The sequence below is a fragment of the Lampetra planeri genome, chromosome 26 (genome assembly GCF_965212315.1).
Source record: "Lampetra planeri chromosome 26, kcLamPlan1.2.h2, whole genome shotgun sequence".
Lineage (NCBI taxonomy): Eukaryota > Metazoa > Chordata > Hyperoartia > Petromyzontiformes > Petromyzontidae > Lampetra > Lampetra planeri.
The window spans coordinates 8,138,428-8,157,440 of record NC_136132.1 but is presented as its reverse complement, the minus strand read 5'-3'; positions in this window follow the sequence as shown (position 1 = coordinate 8,157,440).

Below are 19,013 nucleotides of genomic sequence, written 5' to 3'. Positions count from 1 at the left end.
ATTCGCTCACCCACTCACCACACTGCAGGTCACAAGAACACACACCCACTCACCCACTCACCACACTGCAGGTCACAAGAACACACACCCACTCACCCATTCACTCACCCACTCCACACACTGCAGTTCACAAGAACACACACCCACTCACCCATTCGCTCACCCACTCACCACACTGCAGATCACAAGAACACACACCCACTCACCCACTCACCACACTGCAGGTCACAAGAACACACACCCACTCACCCATTCGCTCACCCACTCACCACACTGCAGGTCACAATAACAAACACCCACTCATCCATTCGCTCACCCACTCACCACACTGCAGGACACAAGAACACACACCCACTCACCCATTCGCTCACCCACTCACCACACTGCAGAGTCACAAGAACACACTCCCACTCACCCATTCGCCCACCCACTCACCACACTGCAGGTCACAATAACAAACACCCACTCACCCATTCGCTCACCCACTCACCACACTGCAGGTAACAAGAACACACACCCACTCACCCATTCGCTCACCCCACTGCAGGTCACAAGACCACACACCCACTAACCCATTCGCTCACCCACTCACCACACTGCAGGTCACAAGAACACACCTACTCACCCATTCGCTCACCCACTCACCACACTGCAGGTCACAATAACAGTCACTCGCTCACCCACTTTCTCACTCACTCACCACTGCTCCACTTTGGAATTCCCTCCTCCCTCCACCGTCTCTTTTTTTACCAAGGGCTTGTAATAACCTTGCCCAATTCAAGAAACGTGTTGACTCTAAATCTTTTATAACTTTGATAGTGCCTGCCGTGTGTTGCTGGCCACTTGACGTTTTGGGTCACAGTTGCTGGCCTGTGCTCAGCAACTGTGTTTAAAAAAATAAAAACACCTGCTGTGAGCCGGAGTCAAAAAACTTTCCCCCGGACCACGAAGGAATGATCGTATAACAGCGAAAAATTGGAACACGTGTGGAATTGATTCTGAGGTATTTGTCGAATTAAGCGAGTATGGTACATGCCCTCGCAGGGAGGCACAGTCATTAATCTGCACACCAATGTGGCAAGTCAGTGTTGGGTGTCCCCACAGGATTGCTTCCAGCCATATACAAATGTGGAATTTCCACGCAATGGCTCGGGACCACAAATGGAGATTAAGCGATGTGGCGAGCCCTCATGTCATGAAGCGATATTAATACGTGAGGTTATATCGGAATTTTTGGCCTTTGGGATCATTTACAACACGGCGTACGTTCACGACAGGCCGAGCGGTAGAGCGGCCGTAGAAGTTTGTGGCTCAAAGCCCTGCGGCCGCCCCGGTAAATACTGCAGGGCGTATTAACCGTAAAACATCACGCGCCATCTGCTGCGCAGCGGATGTTCAGGATCTCGCGATGCTGTTCAAAAAGATAATTAGCCGCGTGTGTGCTGCCAACGTCACAGTCCAAATTGTCCAAATTTAAAAAAAGTCACAAAGCGAATTACTGAATTTAGAAAAACGCGTGGCAATCATCACCCCTCCTGCGCAACCCAGCAGGACTCTCCTGAGAAAATATTAAGACTCAGAGAGGCTTCTCCGGGTAAATAACTGGCATTAACCCGATCGATAAGTTATCCACCAATCTTTGTCCTCCAAATGCATTGGATCACTGGTATGAGCCACCGCAGCTGGTGTACAACGTACAGCACACAGCACGAGCTGCTCCTGCCACACAGTCCTCTGCCCGCCGACCAGTGAAGACAGCGGTAGCTGTTGTTCAGTCTAGCATCACGCCATTTCACTGGGTGCTTGTTGGCTGCACTTTCGGGCTGGCTATTGTTGCCAAGATATCAGGAATACCAAGTAACGTTCAAGGCAATGGAAACTGGCAGAGTCAAATGCTTTATTTTCCCAGCTATCCTGTTACAAAAAAAAAGTTATAAAACGAAGGCCACGCAGCCAGTCAGACAACCTGCACATTATCAAGCAAACAACAAGGACAGCTTACACAGGCCAAATAAGCGAGATGTATGTTACAACAGCCAAGATGCAAGCCGACTCGTGAACAGAATATATAGCTAATCAGCCTGCCAAACGGGCAGCCAGCATACCAATTAAGGCTGGGTTCACACCGTGCGACTTGGTGAAGTAACACTCACTCACGCACCGCTTAAGAGATATCACGGAGGGGGTGGGGGGGGGTAAGGTCAGAGTGCCGCTACATCCGACAGGTTCACCTGACCCCCATGACACGTGACCTGTCACTTGAATAACAGGTGACGGCGCCTGTTTGCGCTGCTGGCTGAACAGAGGCAGCCTGGCTCAGGGATTTGATAAACTCACCCGGCACTCATCTTCTTGTTTCTTTCGGTAAAGTCACGTAGAAGGGAAATAATAAAATAATAAAAATAAAACATAATAAAATACAATTCTCACGACGTTTCGGCCACAACGCAAGCAGCCGTCCTCAGGTGAAGAACAGGGCTGTCGGAAAGACAGCGTCCGAATATTTTATTATTTCCCTTCTACGTGACGTTACCGAAAGAACCAAGAAGATGAATCCCTGCAGTCACGAAAGCTTTAAATCGAAGTCGCCCGGCACTCTTGTCACCCGCCGCACCGGGAGATCGAATCCAACCGGCGACCTCCGGGTCGCGAGTCGGGCGCGGGAACCATCGCGCCGCGGTAGAATCCTCACCTAGAGCAGACTGTACCGGACTGTACGCACAGTTTGAAAGTGCTTTGACGGATGAATGTGAAAACGGAAATGTCATCAATCTTCATCGCAACAGAAACCCAAGCCAACTCTGCATGTTTTACTTGCAGTGGACTCGTGATTTGACGCGGTGACGTACGGATCAGTCAGGCCACTGTGGAGGCCTCTTTGAAAAGGGACACGCATGTTCTCCTCTCAACCGGAGGGAGGAAAAAGAAACACAAGTGCCGCCGTTTCACGGGGAATGGTTTGCTGCGCATGCAATCTGCCAGTGCAATGTCTCCTGATCTCTTCCTCATCTTGGGCTCAAACCTCTATTGCATTTGTTCGGCCAAAGTTAATATTGTCTCTGGTCTAGGGAAACCGCAAGTACGTGGCAGTCATGCATATAACCGCCTGCCCTAAATGCACGCGAACAGTATTAGCAGTATTGTTAGTATTGGTAATTTAAATAGTATTCAGCGATTCTCAGCGATTCGCATGGCTCTCGGTACGGAGTTTTTCTTTAGGGGACCTTTCTTCCTGATATCCGATTTTAAATTCCTGTCACCGTTTGTTTATCCATCGCCGGGTTTAAAGTGTTTATGCAGTGTCTCTGTTCGTCTCTCTATCCGTGACAGGCATGAGGCTCCACGATAGCGCTCGTGATGATGATCCGACGTGAACAAGAATTCAGTCTAAAAAGCCGAGCCACTACTCGGGACTCGCCCTGGAGAAAAACCAGTCGACCACGGCACACTGGTCGAACACAAAAAAAAAACACTGCAAAATGTACGCCTGATCCGAGTGCAAACGCCTGTCCCATCTATACTCACGCGAGCTTAAAAAAAAATACACATCCATTGTGCAAAGTCAAGGTTGGCGTGATTGTGTAAATACAATGCAGACGCCTCCCCCAGGGTATTCACGATTTTACACACAATGCAGAAGCTAAAGGTGCAGTCCTGCAATTGCTTCCGCACCCCACTGCTGGGAGACAGCCCTCCCTCGATTCAAGGGGAGCCCAAGGGAACCCCTTTCAAGGGGGTATTGTTGGTCTACTCTTCCATGCTGCCCGGATGTCCTTGAGGTTAGCGTGCGTTACCCCCCACACGTTTTACCCCACGATTATCTTGAAATCATCTTCTTGGTTCTTTCGGTAAAGTCACGTAGAATGGAAATAATCTAACAAATGGCGTGTGCATTACAGGCGTCTGTCTGACAGACCTGTTCTTCACCTGAGGACGGCTGCTTGCGTTGTGGCCGAAACGTCGTGAGAATTATTTTATTATGTTTTATTTTTGTTATTTTATTATTTCCATTCTACGTGACTTTACTGAAAGAACCAAGAAGATAAATCCCTACAGTCACGAAAGCTTTAAATCGAAAAAAAATCTTTAAATCAGTTTCACCCAAAAAAAACCTTGTGACCATACTTCACATTTTCAACTGCAGTGCACGCAACAAGAGCTTGCCACGTCTTTATAACCGTTACAAGTGTACACGCTATAACGCCTGTAATGCACACGCCATTAGTTAGAAAAAAACATAGTTTAAATCATGATATCGGATCAATGCCGTGTCGTAATTACTCGAATAAAACTTTGGGAAAAGCACTCATTTAATTCGATAATGGTGTAGAGAACATTGCAGCTAATTATTGACAACTTTACTCTATGAGATGGTGGTGATAGTGGCATTGTTTATGTTGAGGATGGTGGGAAAAGGTGGTAAGTGTATTAGAGGTGATAATGGTGATTGTGATTTCGGTGGTGATGGTGGTGCTGGTAATGAGCGTGTGACGTTGGTGATAGTGGTGCTCGTGATGAGGGTGGTGATATTGGTGATGGTGGTGCTGATGATGAGGGTGGTGATGTTGGTGATAGTGGTGCTCGTGATGAGGGTGGTGATATTGGTGATGGTGGTGCTGATAATGAGGGTGGTGATGTTGTTTCCCCAACAGTCTGTTAAAGTTAAATGTGGGATCTTTGTCTTTGATGTTGAATGGGGAGTGGTGGTAGTGTAGTGGTTAGCGCGCTGCGCTACGAACCCGGCGATCCGAGTTCGATTCCCGCTCATGGCCACCACCAGTGACGATTATCTGAACCGGTCCTGGGCCTCCACTATGTCGACTCAGCCTCGAATGAGTACCTGGTGCAGTGTGTAAACATCGTCATTGGGGAGACAAAGGCGGTCGGGCGTGGTGCTGGCCACCCACCCCCTTGTGTGCCGCGCCGGCCTTCATAGGTGCTCGCTAATGGCACTTGCCAAAACAGTCTGTTAAGGCTATACGGTGGATCTTTGTCTTTGTCTCTAATGTTGTTCGTGTTAATGATATTGTAGTTAATGGTGGCGATTGTGGTGATTTTTCATCGGTGATGTTGGTGATGGTGGTGATGGTGGTGACGCACCATGTGCCAATTCGTCACCATCGCTGCGCCCCCGGGAAGCGGGAGGACGAGGGTGAGATCTGCCACATCGATCGTCTTAAAATAGTCCCCTTTGACCCCGACGCTCCCATTGGTGGCAGCAGGCATTGCCTTCTTAGCGCTGGCGAGTACACCATTTTCCATTTCGCGAAGAACGCCCACATTCAAATGTTTTCCTTCTCCCGGGTGATTTCGGAAATTCACTGGGGAACATTTTTTTCCACTCGAGTGCCACAATGACGACCGTTATTCAGCTGAAAATTCCCCCAAAACATAACGGGCCGCTGTGTGCGCGAGCCCACGTGCCCGCTGTGCGCGTACTCATCTGGTCGATTATTCGCTCGCGTGAAAAAGTGCGCACGCGGACCCTTTGTCAATACACTGCTGGAAGGAAGGATTCCTCGTGTTTGTGCCAGTCACGGGGGTTGTTTTGACCATACTTCGCCACGCAGCTGTGGCGGGGAAATCAAACTCGGGCGGCCGGGTACTTGGCATCGGTGCGCGCTAACCGTCGCGGCACCGCTCCACGTTCCCATGTCAGGGGCCACTTCATCCGGAGGACAGCCGCTATTGAGTTCCCCTGAAGTGGTACTTATTTTATCGAGGTATGACGAGAATGAGTCAACAAAAACGACCGGAATATGGACTCGCGACCTTCCACTCGGGCAATCGAGCACTTTCCCTCAAAGGGCAACTCGCACGAGAACGAGAGGCCAGGGATGTTTTTTTTTACCGTATCCTTCTCGGCGGCCGCACCTTGTTAAACATCCCAAAGGTTAATGGTTCTGTTTTCTTCTGGGGGGAGGGGAAAGGATAAAGAATTCTCTCATTCCATTTAATTCACCATCACTGAAGAGCCACGTGACATGGGCGAGGCACACACAGTCACAGGTTGAAGAAACTGACACGGTGCATCCTGCAAAAGCAGCCTTTGGACCAAACCACCTCGTGTGCCCGATCTCGTCACACCTCGCAAGCCAAGCAGGGGTTGAGCCTGGACGGTGCCTGCATGGGTGAGACCACCACGCACCAGCCACCGAGTGAGGGAGACAGGGGCCTTGGAGTGCTCCTCGGTGGCCCAAGTTGGCACCGACCGAACATTCCATCGACGTTGTTTTCCTCTCAAATGTGCCTCGTACACAGATTTACCTCATTTAGCCGAGCTTTTTACCATTTTTTTCCCCTCCACGTAAAAATGCATTTTATACTGAATAAGGAAGCACGCACGCCCCGGCAACACCCCTGTTAAACATCTCACCGATGTGTAAGATATATGCTGTATACAGGACACAACTTCATCAAGGGATGCTGCCGTGGTGCGATGTTTAAATCTCCCCGGCGAGGCAGTCGAAACAACAATTTAAATTTTTGAAAGCCGCATTTCACCCGCAGATCCCAACGCGCACGTTTCTTACCCCCCCCCTGCTTCTTTGTCCACTCAGCAGAGTGAGTGGGTACCACCGCAGTTAGGCTGTCAGCAGTTTGCGTGTGGTGGGGTATAAAGTGTGGGTACTCCAACCTCTTGCAAGATGTTTGGCCAGCGAGGTAGTGTAAGGCCAAAATAACCTCTCGGAGGGCCTGTCTAGAGCTCTGTAGAGCAGAGGTCCTTCTGCAAGCAGTGGCCATGAGCCAGCAATTACAGGGCTGCACCTTGACCCGTTTTACCTACCTACAGGGTAATTCGCTGTTAACAAATGCGTAAATAAAGGCCGATGTTGAATAACAAAGAGTATACGCGTAAAGGGGTGAACTTCAGCGTTAACAATACATTGGTTTGTGGTCGAAATCAAATCCGTTCGTACTCTCCAGTTCAGAGAGTAACACTTTCATGAAGCAATGAGAAAGGAGCCTCTGGCCGCTGCTCTACGGACACACGCACACACGTACGTTGATGTGAATGTTATTATCGTATAGTACGGCGTGAGCCAATGACTTGGGAGGATCGGAGTCGAACATGGCAAGAGTTTAATGTGCTCAGGTATTTTTCCATTTCATGGCTTGGCTTCGCGAACGAAGATCTAGGAAGGACATCCACGTCTTCTGCAGGCACGCTGGTGGCTGAAGAGGCCTATGCGGGCCAAGCAGATCCTGCCACAACGGCTGCAAGTATAGGTCTGATCTGGGATGGGTCCTGAGGGATCATAGTTCTTCCTCCTTCTCCTTTTGTCCTCCATACGGGCCCTGCGGGTATCTTCGGTATAGGGGGGTTGCAAAGGGCACTAGCTCAGGATGGAAGAGCCAGGTTGCCAAGGAAGGTCAGAATCAGAATATGTATTTTACACTGGAGCAATCCGATGAGCTATGAAGCTATGTTTTCACAGATGCCCAGTAGAAAGGTGCTGGAGTGGCACCCGTGGAGCAGTGACCGAGGTTGATATCTCGGACCCAGAGCTGGATAATGTTTAGAATGGACATTGAAGGTCCCGTGTCACTTTTGCCACAGCTGCTGCATCTATTAGAAGGAAGCGATGTGGTGGCTGTGACTATCTGTGAACTCTGATTTTGAACCTTATTTGTTTTGACAAATTATTCGTACGTAAAATTGTGTTGTCATTCACAACGGCGGTGGAGTGGACATGTGATAGCGTGGGGCGATTGCTCCATGCCGCGATACAACAGACCAAACATCAAGTGCGAGAATCACTCATTGCTACAAACAAAATAATCGACTGTGATAACGTATTTATTCAAGAAAGTCTCAATGTTATTGCGTATGTATGTTTGCATGTGTGTGATGGGCAGTATGTATGTGTCATGTGTGTGTGTGTCATGTGTGGTGTGTGTGAAGTGGGGTGGTGACTGCACAGTGGTTAGACCACAAGATCGACTCAGCCTTAAGTGAGTAACCAGTGCGGTGTGTAAACATCAGCACTGGGGAGACAAAGGCAGCCGAGCGTGGTGTTGACCACCCACCCACCCTCACGTGTCCCATGCCGAAATTCGATTAGCACGGTTGGCCATGTACGGTGCGACAGAAGTTCAACATACATACATCAGAAGTACTCGCTAATAACATTTCCAACCAACGTGCGTGTGTATTGGTGAGCATATGTGTGTGTGTATTGGTGAGCATATGTGTGTGTGTATTGGTGGGCATGTGCGTGCATCGGACAGCCATGAGCTCATATGAATCCGTCCCAGGTATGCACACCTGCACAAAACACGCGTCCACCTGCACTGGGACTCACACCAGCTGATGACGCACACGACCACGAGGGCGAGATCGAGGTGATAGGGAGGAGAATAGATGAATAGATAGATGTAAAGAGATGAGGATGATGATGATGACGCCGACGTGATAACAAGACGATGGCAATCGTGAAGTGGGTTTTTTTTTCACACGCCAAACTTTTGAGTTTATTTGCTGGAGAGATTCAACGTTCAGCGTTGGAGTAAACACAGAACATGACAGTATAGGGTACCGTAGTCACGATACAGTACCCAGGCCGATACTCCACACAGCAGATATTCCTTGCGAGAACACTGTGGCATGGAGAGACGCATAGTTTCGTTAATTATGTTAAAGTAAAAACAGAAACGCGGCATGTCCTTGCACTAAGAGCATAACACGTACAAGTTTGCCCCCCCCCCACATTCAAAATGGTTTTGATTGATAGAATTTCCCGAGTTGTATCTTGCAGCTCATGACTGCACAAACTCACAAAGCGTTATCGGGTTGTCACAGCGTTATGATGACACATTACACAAACAAACACTGTCCAAAGCTCTAAAGTATTTATTTTAAAATATAACAAATTATCCCCCCCCCCCCCAAAATGGTCACGTGTTTAACTTTCACTCATATTTCATGACCTAAACGCACACCAGCAGTGAGTGGTATGAGTTCGAGTACCGGTCACGGCTAACGTCAGCGGTACGTCGAGGGATATCGGAACCGGTCTTGCAACGCTTCACTCAACCCCGCGCTGACCAAAGTGGTGAAGTATGGTCTCACAACCCCCATGACCGACACGGGTGTGGAAAAGCCTTCACGCAGTAGTAGATTTATGACGGACAGTAAAGGATAACAATTACAAAGACCCTTCGAAGGAAACTTGTAGAAACATAAATGTGCGTGTGGGTTTTTTTTGGGTGAGAGATGTTTAAACATTTTAGGGACAGACACAAGTGACGTAAATGCGTTAGTATCGATATCAGCAGGGCACATAACAACAACAACAACATCCATACATAATAATTAGAGGTTTGGCAACGTCAAATCGACTGGACACGTTCCAAGAAAACTATAGAGTAACTATGAATGTGTTTTGACTGCAGACAATGGGCAGGGTACAAGAAGGAATTTGAACATTTGGATGCAAACTGGGCGCATCGAATTGCAGAGTTGTGGTCCGTAGCACCACAACACAACAAGGCAGCGGTCACCGGAGATTGCTAAAGCAAAGCCATGATCGCCCACGTCTTTAAGTAGGGCCACGGGGCACACAGAGCGAGAGAGACAGAGAAAGGAGTACAGGGTGTTTCAAAGAGATGGACCCGATTTGAAATCGCTATATCTCTGAAATTAGGTCCATATTTTTCAAACACCCTGTATAACAATTTTGCCATTTAGACTCACGGAGTGACCCAAACTTTTACAAAATGAGACACAATGAACCCATACCTGCCAACCCATACGGTTCACACAGCATTTTGGTCCAGATAAATTTAGTTTTCAGGTCCATACGGCGTACAGCCGTTTCAATACGGGCAAAACAAATAAAATGTGTCTGTGTGTTTGTGTTTCTCCCTTGTGATGGGACGTTGTGGGATGAACGTTGAGATTTATAAGGGCACGCAGGGTGACCAATACGGTCTGAATTGTATAGTAGTGTAGTGTATAGTAGTGTAGTGTATAATAGTGTATAGTAGCATACCTGTCAACCCATACGGTTTACCCCGTAATTCTTGTGTAGGAAAATTGAGTTTTCAGATCCATACGGCGTACAGCCGTTTCACTACGAAGTGTTTGTGTTTCTCCCTTGTGATTATGGTACTTTGTAGGATGAACGTTGAGATTTACAAGGGCACGGGGTGACCAATAAGGCTGACTTGATCTGTAATAAGGCAGGGCACTGAGATAAGGGGTTGACAGAGGTATGAGAACCCTATGCAATACAAATGAGATGGTCAAAGAGAAAAAAAAATCACGAGATAAATACTATACACTGTACATACGTTTTTCTAGAATCGATTGGCAGCACTGTAAATCGTTTATAGTTTTGTAGTCCTCTCATCCACTGCTGGATGACAGCCGCCCTTTCAAGTTTAAGTTCATTTATTAGGTGTAGCCCTGTGAGCCATTCGGCTCTTGAATCGGGTGCAACCGCAACAAACAAAAAACAAAAACATGAACAAAAAACATTAAAGTGACTATGTGACTAGGTGCAAACAGAAAATCCAAGAAAAGACAGCAAAATATTGCAGAAAAAAATCACCGTACACCAACGCTGTGTGCAAAAATCCCAGTGGGATGCAAGTCAAACAACCAACAACAACCACAAGACAACTTAGATTAAGGCCATCAGTCTAACTCTGTACTACAACAAACAAACATGGCTAAACCAATACACTTTTCGAAATCACCAAAATAAAGCCATGAAAGCAATGAAACAGTGATCATAGGAACTGTGACGGAATTTTCACAATAAATGGCAAAAAACAACATGTACTACCAAAACCCTGCAGCCATAGCTGGCTGCATGAGTCACTCCACAACAGCAGGAGCATCAATCAGAGTATTACACTGCGTGGGGTCCGCTGTGTTCAATTTGACCATACTTCGCCACGCCGGTCAGTGCGGCCCTCTGTCAAGGGAGGTATGGGCCAAGAAGCCTCTTCAGGTGTCACTCTCCACCGACGTGGGCCGTGGCTGGGAATCGAACTCGGTCGGGTTCTTAGCGCGCCGCAGTGCACGAACCACCGCACCACCACTCTACCCGCTGTTCCTCACAACTTGCCGTCTTTATTATCATCATCGGCCATGGTCAATCCACTGCTAGATGAAGACCCCCCACTTGCCCGCGCCCCCCCCCCCCCCCCCGAAACAAAAAAAACCGTGGGTATCTGCAAGGGTCCTGCGATGTAATAATCCCCACCCAGCACCTGCACGACGAGCTGATTCCATGGCTCAATCTCCTCGAGGGACGTGCTCCATAGCGGACGCGTTTCGGTCATTTAGGGGCCGCCCATAAATGACGTCACGCGATTTTGGACGATTTTTGAACCCCCCCCCCCGTCGTCACACGGCGTCACAAAAAGTCAGACCCCCCCTCAAATGACGTCACAAAGCTCTGCCACCCCCCCCCCCCCCCAAAAAATGAAACATGCTTCAATTCGCTATAAACTATTGTCATTGTAGTGCGTATTTAATGCGGCACTGCACTCTGATGTTGTAGGAGAAAACATTTATTAAAAAGTAATATTTTATTAAATAGAACGTGTTGTCTATATTTATTTAAAGTTGCGCATTTTGATGTGACGTCACATTTCTCCCCACCCCTCGTCACAAATGTCTGACCCTCCCCCTAGGTGCGTGACGTCATTTATGGACGACCCCTTATTCCGGACCGCTGGCGGCGGTCATCCCTCGTTCGCGAGCGACGTGTCCTGCCCCCCGAGCAAGTTCACAATACCGTAGGCTAATGAGTACGACATGGTACAAATGAAACGCTGTTGGATAAACAGACGCAGAACTGTAATCGTGTTATGCGACCAGCAACGTAAACACGCGCACACACACACGGGTGCACACGCACGTGTGTGTGTGTTGATGTTCCGCTTCGAGGAGCGGTGGCGCAGTGGTCAGCGCGCACTCGGCTAGGAACCCCCCCTCCCCCCCACGTGATGAGAGTTCCGATTCCCACTCACGGCCAACATCGGTGACGAAAATTCGAACCGGTCCTGGGCCTCCCCTAGGTCGACTCGACCTCACATGAGTAGTACCTGTTGCGGTGTGTAACAAGCATCAGCACGGGGTGGGGGGGGGGGAGACAAAGGTGGCCCGGCGTGGTGTCGATCTTAATAGGTTTTTGCTAACAGAACTTCATAGAAACAGTCCGTTCATGGCTCTACATGGCTTCTGTGTTTGTGTACCGCTGCGTGCTGTACAATAATATTCGAATCACGTCTATCAGCATTGCACGTGGTACGATATGAACACCAAAATGTTCCCAAACGCGTTGCGTGCAGCCTGTATGACGGTTGGGATCGATAATTATAATAATTATTATAGGTGTCAATTTAATGGCTCCCTGCTATAGCATTGCTGGGGTTCAATCAGAACCCGATTTCACCAGAGTCTTTCAGGGTCACGCAGGGCAAGTAACGTCACACCAACAAACGCACAACACTCTCTACGTCTATTTGTGTAATAACACATGGCGATACGCTAACAGATACCCGGCTAAAAAGATAATGGAGAACGCATGGATGAATCGGAACCATATTCCAAAGCCTTCGTACATCTCCCACCGATCCACCCAAGGCCATAGCCATGGAGTCAACATTGGGGGGGACCAAATCTTCCAGGGGGTCTGGGGTGTCCCCCCCCAAAAAAAAAAAATCTCAATTTGAAAACGAATTTCCTGACATTTCCTGCCTAAAATATTTTAATTCACTAACACATGGGATGGACTTTTTATTTATTTTTAACAATAATGTCTAATAGTGTATTGTATTACATTGCTCTGTTTATTATTTTTTACCTTTTCTTGTTTCATTGTATTTAATGGCAGAGATTAGGGATTAATAAAGTACAACCATAACCACAATCATATAAACAGAAATACATTTAATAACAATATATTGGGGGGGGGGGCATTTTGAGCATATTTGGATATTGGAGGGGATATGTCCCCCCAAATATATATTATAATTACAGCCTTGGGTCCAGATATAATTTATGAAGGTGGCATACCGTCTGCTGATCTATTGTTGGTTATATTTACCACAAGCACGCCGATTGTTTGATGTATTATATAGCAGAGGTGGGACAAAGTCATTGTTATGCAAGTCCAAGTCGAGTCGCAAGTCATCAAATTCATGACTCGAGTCTGACTCGAGTCCAAGTCACATGACTCGAGTCCACATCTCATAGGTGGGACAAGTCATTGTTATGCAAGTCCAAGTCGAGTCGCAAGTCATCAAATTCATGACTCGAGTCTGACTCGAGTCCAAGTCACATGACTCGAGTCCACATCTCATAGGTGGGACAAGTCATTGTTATGCAAGTCCAAGTCGAGTCGCAAGTCATCAAATTCATGACTCGAGTCTGACTCGAGTCCAAGTCACATGACTCGAGTCCACCCCTCTGTTATATAGCCCATAGATGTGTGTCTAACTAGGACCCACATCAAACAGAAGACGATCCTTGACTATAAAAATCTGGCAATTCACCAGATGAGCCACTGAATGTCAAAACCGGTCCGGAGTTTTGTTTTGAACCAATGTTGCTCAAGATTACGTACTCCCAGTAGGCCGTGCGCCTTATGGGATGTGTTAAAACTACTTTTACTTTTCATGAACGTGCTCCTCTGTAGGTACGCAGACACCGCTGTTGCACTGCAGCACAGGCAAACACCTCTCCGAACGCGGAGGGTTCGCTTCCTGGAAAATGCCGTGTTGGGCAAAACCGCGTTGGACAAATAACAGGCCTCGTGGGGAAATTAGGGTTGCGTTCCCGAGTCCGAAAGAATCACCCACCCCACCCTCTTTGTTTCACGACTGGAGAACTACACAGTGCCTTATTAAGATAGTGCGGGGCCTGTAGCATTTACTACTATAATGAACCAAGAATGTCTGTGTGTCCCGCGCGTGACGTCACTCCACGTCGCCAAGCCCCCCTCATTAATAATCATGAGTTGGTGACGTAACTCCGCATTGAGAACCCCCCTCATTAGTAACCATTAACAGGTGACGTCCTCCAAATGGACACCCCCCCCCCCATTAATAATAATTAGCAGCTGACGTCACTACACATGGGGGGGGGGCGAGGCGCCTCATCCCCCCTCCTCGGCGTCAACTCACAACCCTCACTACAAAGGCAGAACCCTCACGTCACGCGATCTCCGTAACGCTGTTGAGACATAGAAGTAAAAAGGACGTCATGATGAACAAGGGATTATTACCTTGAAATTAAATAAGTCTGTGTCACCGCGCCCTTATAAATTGCACACAAATTGATGCAATGAATATCACGTCGCGGTCTGCTTTTCGCTTGCAAGTTTCAGATTTACTGAAATATACCCGTCCTTGGACGTGCAAAAGGCTAGTGTGTTCATCTTCTTGGTTCTTTCGGTAAAGTCACGTAGAAGGGAAGTAATAAAATAATAAAAATAAAACATAATAAAACAATTCTCACGACGTTTCGGCCACAACGCAAGCAGCCGTCCTCAGGCGAAGAATGAGACATTATCAAGCTAGGAGCTTATATAGGTGTAGCGAGGAGGAGCGCCTTAACAAAAGAATGTGCATATGAAGAGGAATTTAGCATACCAATGGGCAATGCGTAGGAGGTGGGCGGAGGGGTTTCAAAGTCCCATTATGCCCATGCATTATGCAGGATCAACAGCACCACGGGGGGGCGCAAGGAACAGCGTTAATAAAGGAAAGGAATGTTAATGATATGTAGCTGCATTTACCAAACAACCACGTAGAAAACCAAAGTAAAAACTACATAAAAAACTAAAATATAAACTGATACTTACTATACTCTACAATAAGCTGAGTTACTAACAACAAATAATAAATTACAATTCTACGTCGTAAGAAGTATATAATATACTTCCATCTAAACTTTATTCTCTTAGCATATACAGTACTATATACTGCCATAGATAAACCCAACATTAAATTATATACTGTATTGCTGTAAACCACCCTATACTTTATACATTTTAATATAACACTATGTATTATTCAACTCACCCTAATGTGTATCGAAATGGTTTATTACGTCCTTCCAATGATTGCTAAGCCTGAATCCATCTTCTCGGTTAAAATTGTCTCTGTGTTTGTATATGTGGATCGCCTCATGAACGAATCTCTCATGATAGCCAGATGGCTTGCAGAGAACCTCCGTCTTGGAGAAGTCAATGTCATGTGAGCCCACTGAGTTGTAACAGTGGTCTGCCACGGCTGAGGTGTTTGTCCTACCGTGTTTTAGATCAGCTTTATGTTCACGAATGCGGTCTGAGACGTGTCGTTTGGTTTCCCCAATGTAACTGCTACCACAGAGGCAACTTAGTTTGTAGACGCCAGGGTACTGTATGTCTGGAATCACATCTTTTACAGACGGTACCAGATCACGGATTTTATGTACTGTGTTGAATCGGACCTGGATCTTGTGTTTAATCAGGATTTTGGAGATCTTTTTTGTGACCCCAGCAATGTAGGGTAAGGTGATGGTCTTGAAAGGCTCCTCAACAGGATCCTTCTTGATGGTTGGAGTGATGGCTTGCGGATTGTGTAGTCGGAGTAACCATTAGCCTTAAGAGCTTGGCGTACGTGTTTGAGTTCACTGGAAATGTGTTCATGGTCGGAGATGCATTGGGCTCTATGATATAGAGTCTTGATGAGGGAATTCTTCTGGGATGGATGGTGGTGGGAATCCGGTTTTAGATAAGCATCCGTGTGGGTGGCTTTCCTGTAGACAGAGTGGCTCATTGAACCATCAGGTCTCCTTTTGATTAGGACATCCAAAAAGGGTAGCTTGCCATCATTTTCGACTTCCATGGTGAATCTGATGGCTGGGTGTATGGAATTGATGTGGTCGAGAAATTGGTCTAGAGCAGGCCGGCCATGTGGCCAGATGACAAAAGTGTCGTCTACGTACCTCTTCCATAAGGTCGGGCGTAGAGTGGCAGTCTGGATGGCGCCTGTCTCAAATTTCTCCATGAAGATGTTGGCTACAACCGGAGATAGGGGGGAGCCCATTGGGGTGCCCTCAATTTGCTTGTAGAAGGTTCCATTCCAGGTGAAGTATGTATTGATTAAGCAGTGTCTCACCAGGGGGGGTACCCCAGCATTTAGTCCTTGATGAACCAAGTCTTCAATGATTGCGATGGTGTCAGGCACAGGCACCTTGGTGAACAAGGAAACCACATCAAAACTGACAAGCAGGTCGTCTGGGGACAGGGCAATCCCCTTGATTGTCGATACCAGGTCAGTAGAGTTTAGTACTGCAGAGGTGGTTTTTCCAGTGAAAGGCCGTAGGATTTCGGACAAAAAACGAGCCAGTTTGTAAGTGGGGGAGTTGATAGTAGAGACAATGGGACGAAGAGGTGTATCTTCTTTATGTATCTTTGGCAAGCCGTACAATCTTGGTGGCCTGGCTGCAGAAGGTTTCAACGAGAACTGTTTGGTCTGATCAATTAATGCGGTTGAAGCAGAAATGATGTTGTTGGTTTTGGAGACGAGGCTGTTGGTGGGGTCTTTTTTATTTTTGTATAGCTGCCATCGTTGAGTAGTTGTTGAATTTTGTTGTTGTATTCTATTTTGTCCATGATGACAGTGGCATTGCCTTTGTCGGCTGAGAGGATGACAATGTCATCCCTCTTTTTTAATTGAGCTAATTCAAAACGCTCATCTTTGCTGATGTTGCTAGCTGGCATCTTAGCGTTTTTGAGGGTTACAGAGATTTCAGATTATGCTACGTCTGCAGCGATGTGATAGTCACATCGATGTGATAGTCACATCGCTGCAGACGTAGCAAGATCTGAAATCTCTGTAACCCTCAAAAACGCTAAGATGCCAGCTAGCAACATCAGCAAAGATGAGCGTTTTGAATTAGCTCAATTAAAAAAGAGGGATGACATTGTCATCCTCTCAGCCGACAAAGGCAATGCCACTGTCATCATGGACAAAATAGAATACAACAACAAAATTCAACAACTACTCAACGATGGCAGCTATACAAAAATAAAAAGAGACCCCACCAACAGCCTCGTCTCCAAAACCAACAACATCATTTCTGCTTCAACCGCATTAATTGATCAGACCAAACAGTTCTCGTTGAAACCTTCTGCAGCCAGGCCACCAAGATTGTACGGCTTGCCAAAGATACATAAAGAAGATACACCTCTTCGTCCCATTGTCTCTACTATCAACTCCCCCACTTACAAACTGGCTCGTTTTTTGTCCGAAATCCTACGGCCTTTCACTGGAAAAACCACCTCTGCAGTACTAAACTCTACTGACCTGGTATCGACAATCAAGGGGATTGCCCTGTCCCCAGACGACCTGCTTGTCAGTTTTGATGTGGTTTCCTTGTTCACCAAGGTGCCTGTGCCTGACACCATCGCAATCATTGAAGACTTGGTTCATCAAGGACTAAATGCTGGGGTACCCCCCCTGGTGAGACACTGCTTAATCAATACATACTTCACCTGGAATGGAACCTTCTACAAGCAAATTGAGGGCACCCCAATGGGCTCCCCCCTATCTCCGGTTGTAGCCAACATCTTCATGGAGAAATTTGAGACGGACGCCATCCAGACTGCCACTCTACGCCCGACCTTATGGAAGAGGTACTTAGACGACACTTTTGTCATCTGGCCACATGGCCGGCCTGCTCTAGACCAATTTCTCGACCACATCAATTCCATACACCCAGCCATCAGATTCACCATGGAAGTCGAAAATGATGGCAAGCTACCCTTTTTGGATGTCCTAATCAAAAGGAGACCTGATGGTTCAATGAGCCACTCTGTCTACAGGAAAGCCACCCACACGGATGCTTATCTAAAACCGGATTCCCACCACCATCCATCCCAGAAGAATTCCCTCATCAAGACTCTATATCATAGAGCCCAATGCATCTCCGACCATGAACACATTTCCAGTGAACTCAAACACGTACGCCAAGCTCTTAAGGCTAATGGTTACTCCGACTACACAATCCGCAAAGCCATCACTCCAACCATCAAGAAGGATCCTGTTGAGGAGCCTTTCAAGACCATCACCTTACCCTACATTGCTGGGGTCACAAAAAAGATCTCCAAAATCCTGATTAAACACAAGATCCAGGTCCGATTCAACACAGTACATAAAATCCGTGATCTGGTACCGTCTGTAAAAGATGTGATTCCAGACATACAGTACCCTGGCGTCTACAAACTAAGTTGCCTCTGTGGTAGCAGTTACATTGGGGAAACCAAACGACACGTCTCAGACCGCATTCGTGAACATAAAGCTGATCTAAAACACGGTAGGACAAACACCTCAGCCGTGGCAGACCACTGTTACAACTCAGTGGGCTCACATGACATTGACTTCTCCAAGACGGAGGTTCTCTGCAAGCCATCTGGCTATCATGAGAGATTCGTTCATGAGGCGATCCACATATACAAACACAGAGACAATTTTAACCGAGAAGATGGATTCAGGCTTAGCAATCATTGGAAGGACGTAATAAACCATTTCGATACACATTAGGGTGAGTTGAATAATACATAGTGTTATATTAAAATGTATAAAGTATAGGGTGGTTTACAGCAATACAGTATATAATTTAATGTTGGGTTTATCTATGGCAGTATATAGTACTGTATATGCTAAGAGAATAAAGTTTAGATGGAAGTATATTATATACTTCTTACGACGTAGAATTGTAATTTATTATTTGTTGTTAGTAACTCAGCTTATTGTAGAGTATAGTAAGTATCAGTTTATATTTTAGTTTTTTATGTAGTTTTTACTTTGGTTTTCTACGTGGTTGTTTGGTAAATGCAGCTACATATCATTAACATTCCTTTCCTTTATTAACGCTGTTCCTTGCGCCCCCCCGTGGTGCTGTTGATCCTGCATAATGCATGGGCATAATGGGACTTTGAAACCCCTCCGCCCACCTCCTACGCATTGCCCATTGGTATGCTAAATTCCTCTTCATATGCACA